This window comes from Octodon degus, unplaced genomic scaffold, assembly GCF_000260255.1.
Source record: "Octodon degus isolate 3935 unplaced genomic scaffold, OctDeg1.0 scaffold00081, whole genome shotgun sequence".
NCBI classification, from domain to species: domain Eukaryota; kingdom Metazoa; phylum Chordata; class Mammalia; order Rodentia; family Octodontidae; genus Octodon; species Octodon degus.
Window position 1 is genome coordinate 10,839,950 of NW_004524657.1, and position 9,621 is coordinate 10,849,570.

At 34.7% G+C, this 9,621-nt stretch overlaps 1 pseudogene; it reads right to left on the reverse strand.

Moving 5' to 3' along the window:
- Window positions 1-2,568: 2,568 nt before the first annotated feature.
- LOC101580906 lies at window positions 2,569-4,642 on the reverse strand (annotated as a pseudogene).
- Between the last annotated feature and the right edge of the window lie 4,979 nt (window positions 4,643-9,621).

The window sequence follows — 9,621 nt, forward strand, 5'->3', positions numbered from 1 at the left end:
GTAAGTCAAGCTTCAATTCCTGTCTAGAGAAGGTAGTTCATTTAAGTATGTGACTACAGGCAAGCTATTCAGAGAAGACTCCCCTCAATTCAAAGACATCTGTTGAAACAAAAATAAATGATTTTTTTCTTTTTATTTCTTAAGTATTTTGGACATTTGAGAGTGTGCAGAGTACATACTCTAATACCCTGTGTAATGAAAACAAAAACTATGTTTTCTTCATAACAATTCTTTCTGTAGTGAGATGAAAACTTGGCATTATTTTAATTTATGTTTCTTGAATGACCAGTGCTGTGGCACAGTTTTTCATCTATTTCTTCTGCAAAGTGTCTATTCATCTCAGGTGTCCATTTTTAAATTGGATCTTTGATCTCCAATCCAAAAAATGGGCATCTGAGAATACACACTTATCAGAGGAAGAAATACAACTGGCAACCAAATACATAAAAATAATATTCCACAGTACTGGTCATTCAAGAAATGAAAATTAAAACAATGTTGAGATGCCATCTCACCCAAGAAAGAATGGCTATCATAAAGAACTCAAGCAATAACAAATTCTGGAAAGGCTGTGGGGAAAAAGCAACCCTTCTCCACTGTTGGTGGGAGTACAGAGTGGTACAACCACTATGGAAATCAGGGTGGTGACTGCTCAGAAAACTAGGATTAGAACTCCTACTCAAGGGCTAGCCAAATAGCTCAGTGAATTAAAGCACCTGCAAACAGGTTCAGGGGCCAGGATTCGATCCCTTAGTCTGCTGTGCTGGCCCTGCTCCCAGGGCACACCAAGAGGGCAACTGAGACTGAGTGTGGTGGCACACACCTGTAATCCCAGCTGTTGGGAGGCTATAAACAGGTGGATCACTACATGTTGGATGTATTAGTGAGACCCTGAGCACCCTGTAGACCCTTCCCTAATCTATTCAACCCAGCTCTTGCTTTTCTGGGTATTTTTCCAAAGGATCTGAAAACATCATGCCACAGAGATATATGTACACCCATATTTACAGCAGCATAATTTGTCATAGCCCAATCTTGGAAACAAACCAAATTTCCATCATCTGAGGAATAGATTAAAAAAAAATGTGTGTTTTTTTTTATACAGTGGAGTATTAGTTACCTAGGAAGATAAACTTGAAGCTTTTATAGGTAAATGGATACAACTAAAGGCAGAAGGCTACACTTATAAATGAAACAAATCAGACTCACATATTGTCTGCCTAGTATAAAAACCTAAGAGAATAAATAAAATACAAAAGTTACAATAGATATAGTAAAATGGAAGTAAATTGAATATGAGGAATAAACAGTTCAGATGAAAGGAGAAAAGACAGGAAAAAAGAAAGGGGAAAATTACATAAGTATATATGCAGGATAGCAAAGATGATTGTACTAATAATTTGTATCAATTTTTGAAGGTATCAGTTAATGTTTAAAATTTTTACTTTTACTAATTTTACATGCTAGTATCTGTAATCTGAGTATTGAAGACAGCAATGTGCAATATAGCTACTGGCGCTGAATACCTTTCATCTTGTTTTTTAAAATGTGTATCATTCTGATGTCTTATCTATTATTTTTATGCTCTTTAAAATTATATTTTTGAAATAAAAATGACAAAATAGTTAAGGTTTACTGAAAAGAATTAATATTTGTTTGATCAATACTGCTTGTTTTATATCTAGTAATTTGAGCAACAAATTTGATGGTAACAATATGTAATATAACAATCATTGATAATTTCCTATTCTTGTTTTGAAATTCTGTACATTTTTATAGCTCTATGCTTTTGTGTTTGTCTTCATTCTTGTTGTCTCAGTTTTTTTTTCTTTAAAATAAAACTATAAAGAATTAATAAATTGGGTTTGTATTTGGAGTGTCTGATGTTTTTTTCAGTTCTTCACATGTTCTAGGTATTAGTCCTTTGTCTGTACAACAGCTGGAATAAAATTTTTCCCACTCTTTGGGTTGTCTTTTCACTCTATTGATGATTTATTTTGCTGTGCAAATTTTTCCAGCATTGTCTTTAAATGAATCTCTCTTTTTTTTAGAAACTATATGCACTTTTTAATTTTAAAAAATCAGATTAATGCTGTGCAGTTAATTCTAGTTACCACTTACATTTATTGGCTATTAACAGTGCAAAGCTTGTGCTCCGAAAGAAAGACAACAATCCACCAAAATGGTTACATTTAACTTTCTCTTAAAGGCAGAGGAACTAAATGCAAGAACTGGCTTTCTTGGTATTTTATTTTAAAATTACTAATGCATATTTACCCGAGAAATAATTATACATTTCCCCCAAATAAAGTAGATTTTGCAAAAAGTTCTAAGATGGATGCATTTCTTGTTCATTTTCAAAAAAAAAAAAAAATAACAGTTGCCTAAATGAAAGCATTTATATTCCTACAACTCTATGGTAAACTTTAAAAAGAAAATACAAAACATGATCTCTTGGCTTCTGAATAGCCCACTTAGTTACATAAAGTGTTTTCTGTTTCAGTATTTTATCAATTTCAAAAGATGTTTACTTCCTACAAACAGGACAAACTGAATCATTTCAAACTGTCAGTCTGTTTCTATGGTAACATTGAGGGACTCCTTGACTACCATAAGTTGCATCAGATGACTGTGGAATTTCCCAGTCTTCTTCACATCGTGAGCTTGATCTTCCCTGTACATCAAACAAACTAAACAATCTGTTACTTTAATACATAAATTTTCATTAACGTGCCTATATTTAATCATGACTTGTGCCCTCACCGGGTCTGAGAGATAGAGCTTCTCAGCTGCATGAATAAACTCCTCCCAGGTCTGGCACTGCGGCGTTTTGGCCCAGACTTGGACTCAAGCTGCTAGTCACCAGCTGCCATAACCACCCAAAGAAGGTGACACTCTTCATTTAGTACTTTATTATTATTATTATTATTATTATTATTATTATTATCCATTTTAATGAGAAAAATGATAAAATAGCAATGAAACAGTTTCAAAACAGATTTATAGGATGGTTACAATAATTAATATATTGCATATCGTTGTCTTCATAGTAGTTATTCAGAGGACAAGATGCAGACATGACATCTTGTCTAAACAATATTAGTAAAAACTGTTTTACTCAGTGAACTAAGAGAAAGTAGCTGCATATTTATCCTATCTTGTATATACATATATACCATATATATTTTTTCAGAACAAAATGGTCCCTTATTTATATCCCCCTTTTTTGTTTTATTGTGTCAGAGATGGATGTTCCATTGCTGTTAGAGAAGCTGTATTTGGAGAAGTCTCTAAAGGACCTTTTCATACTTGATGCTAGTCCAAAGAGTGTAGGTACTTGAATTCAGCAAAATAACCCAATATTGTCCAACAGTCCACAATATCAGTGAGTTATCAGCACAACCGATGATTGTCCAAAGTTGTTGACTTGAGCCTTTTACAGCTCAGCATATTAATATAGCTTTACTTTTCAAATTTTTTTAATAAGATGAGATCCAAGTTACTGATTCTTTGTACTAGTTCTTATACAATAGGGGTTTTGTACATAAAGTCTTTGCCTACACCTATGTCTTCCAGAATCCTACAAATTTCATCTTCCAGGAGATTCAGTGTTTCAGTTTTAATATTTCAATCTTTAATCCATTTTGATAAGGTGGAGGGCTTGGGGGGGGGAAGGAATACTGCTTCATTATTGGTGAGAGTACAGGCTGGTGCAATCATTGTGGAAATCAAGGTAAAGATTTCTTGAAGAGCTAGGATTAGAGGTCTCATTTCACTCAGCTGTTCTCCTGGTTATGTTCCCAGAGTAATTAAAACCATAATACCACTGCAATATATGTACACCATACTTATAGCAGATACGTTTGTAATAGCTAAAGCTTAGAAGCAACATAAATGCCCATCAACCAATGAATGCATAAAATATGTGTTTTTTAATTGAAGGAGTATTATTCAGCCATAAAGAGAGATAAAACTGAGATATGTACAGCTAAATGGGTGGACCGGGAGACAATATTCATAAGTAAAATAAATAGGACATACATGTGAAAATAATAAATTATCTCTCTGGTATGAGAAATTGAAATAAATAAAAACAAAATTGTACAATAGATAGTGTGATACAAGAAAAAATGTTCAAAAGGAAAAGGCATCTGGGATGTGGCAGTGGGGAGAAGGGAAAAGGAAAGGAAAGAAAAACACTGTTGTTATGGTTTGTGTATAGATGCACTCCAACCCAAAGCCTCCTGCAGTCATGGGGTGGGCTTCCAGCATTTGTGATTAACTCATAGCTCAATGCTGAGATTTGGCACGCTGTATACAATATAAGGAAGGGAAAGAGGCTTGCTTTCTCAATCCTATCATTTGCTCTTATTGCTTTTGCTGTCTTTTTTTTTTTTTAAACACAACAAGATTTTATTGTCTTCACAATAAAACACATGAAAAGTTAAAACTGAATCACTTGACCCTTTCTTTTCTTATCTCCTCCCAGTTCAAAATTTTTGCATCTCTTACTAGCTAGTATTCTCTTAGATCTGCAATTGGGCTCCCCACACTCAAGCCTCAGGATATTCTTCTTTGTAGTTTTGGCCTTCTTCCAGAAAATCGGTTTAGTCTGTTCACCATAGCCACTGTTTCCTGTCATAATGCCGCTTTCCCTGGACATATAGGGAATCCTCGCCTTTCTTGTACTGTGTCACTGTGTGGGGTTGATGCTTGCCAAACTTCTTACAGAGAGTTCTCCAGGTTTTGGGAATGATCACCATGCTTGTGGATGCGCTACCAGCAAGGAAGGACAGAGGCCTGCTTTGCTGTCTCCTCCCACCACCGTGAACTGCTGCCCTTCCATCAGGGCACTCTGCTTTGGAGGCAGCCGATTACGGACTGAAAGCTCTACAAACTGTGCGTTAAATAATACTTTCCTTCATTAATTGTGACTCTCAGGTATGTTTCGTCAGCAATATGGGAAACGTAACCAAAACAATGACCAAAGATAAAACCACAACCATGATCTGTGAAAAGGGAAGGTAAGGTAATTGAAAGGAAGGTTATGGGAATGGGTAAAGACAAGGGTAATCAAAACATATCATGTACAGATATAAATTCCCTGTAATAAATGTGGTCATTCTGTAGACCTAAATTTTACCAATAAACAAATTTCAAAAAATGGAGGAATAAATCCAAATCAGAAAGCAAATTAGTCTTCCTGATCTCATCTATTGAGCTTGCAAGTCCAGCTTGACATGTTGATGGAGCCTACCAACTCTTTTAATTAAAAAAAATTATTTGCCCTAGTATGAATTGAGTTTTTATTATTTGCAGCTAAACACTTTGACCAATATGTACCATTCTTAGGTATTCATTTGAAGTAGTTCTCAGAATACTGTTTCTTTCCACAAGAGGTAAACATAATTTTTGCTTTTTACAAAAAAAATTAAAGATTTTTAAGTCAATGTGCAACAAAAATATTGGTGATATTATTTAATTTTGGAAGATTTATACAAAATACATTTTTTACCAATGTTTAAAAAGTAATATTCATAGACCTTCCTTTTCTTCTTCATTTATTTTCTGGGATTTGTATACTATCTTTCATATCCTCTACAAGGAATAACAGAATACATGTCTGATGATTTGTATCTTAAAATTCATTTCTGTGAGACTCTTCAGGAGATATAGAGATTTTTCCTTTATTTGGAGCCAATTTTTAAGTTAAATTTAAAGAGTAACCCTAAATAATGAGCTCTCTTCTACTATCTAGAAGATAGATAAGATAGATAGATGATAGAAAGATATATAGATATAGATATAGGAACAGATATAGATTAGATACAGATATAGACATACAGAGATAAATATTGATATTAATTAATGTATATTGAATCATAAAAAAGTGTATAAAGAGACCCAAAGCTTTTCAGTTTACAATGTGGAATCTCTTATATCATGAGTTCTTTAGTAGATCTTTTATGTATAGCAACATAAAGTCTAAGATCATAAAAAGCAAGAATAAAAGTGAAAACTGCCACAGGACTGCAAATAAGAGAACTGTACTTGGTTCTTGTGAGGTCTGATGGCAGTTTACAATGAACTATAATTGTAGGTTTTACTGTGATTTAGAGATTTCTTGAATTAGTCTTATTGTGTTTTCCACTGAGTATCAGTTATGCCTGGCTATGGTCAGTAGTGTTCAGCAGATACACAATTTGCAGACCCCATAAAAGTCATGGTAAAGAAAAAAATATGAAAACTTACTGATTTCCAAAAATGGATACCAGATATGCAACTGGGAATATGTAAAAGCAGTATGAGTTTTTCTCTTTGTGAATTGTAAATTATCTGTTTTTCTGTACCTCTCTGCCTTGGTGCTTTTGATTTTTAGTAACCTGTCAGTTCTTGTGCGAAAGACACAGACAACATCTGCTACATTCTTTGAGTCAGTAAAAACAGTCATTTAATAAAAGGAAATGAAACATTAATGAGCAACAGTGATTGTCTTTTTTTCTCTATTATGTTCCGTTTTAAATTTTATTTCCCTTTGGTTTCAGGTAGTTTGTTTTCAGTATGAAGTAATATCATTCTAAATCATCAAATTGTAAGGGCTGCACCTGCCAGCAATCACAGCAAAAACAGAGAGGACCCACACAGCACAGGTTTTATGTAGGTGTCCGCGAAGGGTCTCAAAGGTCCATAAGCTGGGCGTTAGGAAGGTGATTGGATTGGGGGAATTTATAACTGGCCATGGCAATGCTAGGAGGGAAGGTCTTGAAAAAAAAAAAAAAAAAAAAAAAAAAAAAAAAAAAAAAAAAAAAAAAAAAAAAAGGAAAAGGGGGGGGGAAGGAGAGTCACTAGGGTGCTCCTTCCCCATCCCTAGGCTGCCTGCTTGCTCACTACCAAGACCTGAGCACTTCGCCTCCCGCATACCCTTCTATCCTGCCATTTCTTCTTTGGGGTTCCTGAGAATGGATGTAAGCCAGGATAAACTACTTTCTTAAGTTGTAAGTGTGAGTATTTTTTGCCAGCAACAAGGAAAGGGACTAAGACACACATCCCACATAAACAGTTCTCTAACAAATAAAATCAAAATTACTTTATCTTGGACCTGCTCAAGTGAAGAAACAGTGGTGGTTTGGTTCTATTTCTGAAAAACGTTTTGAATCCTTCAAGGTTTTGGCATAAATTTTCTCCTGCAAGCTTATATAGGATGAATTTAAACACTACACAAATTTAATGTGGTGTTTCCATAGAGTGGGCTGGAATCATTACATTCACTTTTATTCTATTTTCTGTTGTACTAGCAAATACTTAAGAAATAAAAAATCTTAGGCGAGCATTTAATAAAAATGAAAGTGAAACCTTAGTGATCAGTTTATTGATTTTTGTATGTTTTAATTTTTTAAATTCCATTCAGTTTGGTAGAACTATGATAATGAAGCCATGTAGGAATAAACTGGAAATATTTTTTTTTTAAAATGATCATTCTCATTTTTTTTGGAGGATGCTGTAGCACAGAGCTTTATTCCTGGTCCTGAAAATTTTCCCTGAAAACATTTCAGCCAGAATAAGAAGATGCACTCTTTGCTCACAGATGTTCTGGCTGGTCTGCTTTCCCCAGCTGGCCTCATTTCACTTACAACTCAAATACAAGAAGAAATTCTTCATGTGGACTTTCTAAATATTCCAGCTGTTGTAAAAATTGATACTGACTGCATTACCAGAGAACCCAGACTCTATGAGTAATCTCTTTAATTAGATCTTTTCATTCTGCATGGCAGAGACTACTGTAGTTTATAACTTTACTGGGAATAAGAAGAACGTAAGAAAAACTACAACCAACTGGAACAATTATATTGAATCATGTTAATTTTGGAAGCACTAAACAAAGGAAAAGCCAATATGAGCTTCATTTACCTAAGTGGTTCAGGAAATATAGGTACTTGAAAAAATTTCCAAGAAAAATATAGAAAAGCTTTAAAATATGTTCACTTTATGTAATTATGGAAGAAAATAGGTTCAATCTACACAGAAGGAAATTTTCACTTAGAAAACATTCCTTAATATCTTCAGTAAGATGAACCGCTATATAAAGGTTCTTGATAGTAGTTTTCAGGTTAGATGGGTCAATCTGTAGAGAAGAATGCCATGTGTATTCTTATATAGAATAGATGGTTTCCTTTAATAACACAAGTGCAAATTTCTAACACCTACTTAATGCTAACCATATACAAAACTGTCATTTCAGTATTTTTCATTAATCATAACATTTGATTTATAAGTTCTGGTGGTTTTAACAGGTATTTTGAAGGAGCAAAGGAATAGTAGATATTAGGCAGAAGAAGATGCTAAACAAAGCTTGAGCCACCTTTGTGTAGATGCCACACCCGAGATGGCCTCACAGTTATCCTGATTTGGGTAGGGTTTCTATTTTGAAAAGATTTTTTTTTTAGAAATGGGACATAATGTTTGGAGGGGTAACTTCCTTCACTATGCTCATGAGGTGGCTACATTTTCTCATACAGTGATAAAAAATTCAATCAAGAATTATAAAATGGGGGCTGGAGAGATGGCTCAGTGGTCTAAAGCACCTACTTGGAACAAGCTAAGCTAAGCAAAGCACAGGGACCACGGTTCGATCCCCCAGCACCACATGCCAGCCAGCCGCACCCCCTGGTGGGCTGAGCTGGCCACACACACTCACAATAAATGTTAAAATTTTTTTTAAAAAAGAATTATAAAATGATTATTTTTAAAAAATAATTATATATGAGTACTTGACAGTAGTGTTTCTGAAGATATTCTGGCTTTAATTTCCAACAAACATACTAATATTATGTTGTGGGATCTGAGAAAATAGACATCCTAATCCTGTGGTCATCTTAACATTGTGTTGTATTAAGACAATCAAATCTTCTCAATTTTCCTTTGAGCGTTTCAAAACTCTGGAATGTTAATCATGAATTAATTGGAGTGGCTCCTTATTCTGTGTTTCTCCTTCATTCTTACTGCTGATGCCACTGTCCCCTGCATCCTAGGGATGGACATTTAATAAAGTCCATTTACTTGTCTTCAGAAATAAAAATGGGAGGGCCAATGAAGTAGCTCAGAGGAACAAGTGCCTGCTTAGGCAAGTGCAGGGACCAGTGTTCAATCCCTGTGCCTGCCTAGGCCAGCACAGGGATGGGGCTTTGATCCCCGATCCTGGGTACCACATACCACTCTGGCCTGTTCCCAGGCACATTGAGCCAGCCACCGAGACCAGGTGTGGTGGTGCGCTCCTGTAATCCCAGCACTGGGGAGGCTTAAAATAGGGTCACTACCAGTCCAAGCTGTGTGGTGGAATCATATATATATATATATATATATATATATATATATATATGATAAAAAAGTGACTCGAAGCACTTCTTACTCCCTTAAATTTCTTATTCCTTAACATGTTTCATTTAAAAACAAGTTGATACACCCCCAGACTGACTACTTGTCTAAGAATAAGCATTAATAGGTAAGGTTTTTCTTGTCATTAATAGCCAATAATAAATCTTCATAAAAATAGTTCAGATAATAAGGCTTACCCAACCTTATCCTATTTTAATAATTCATTTTCAAAATAAAGGAGTTGTATAT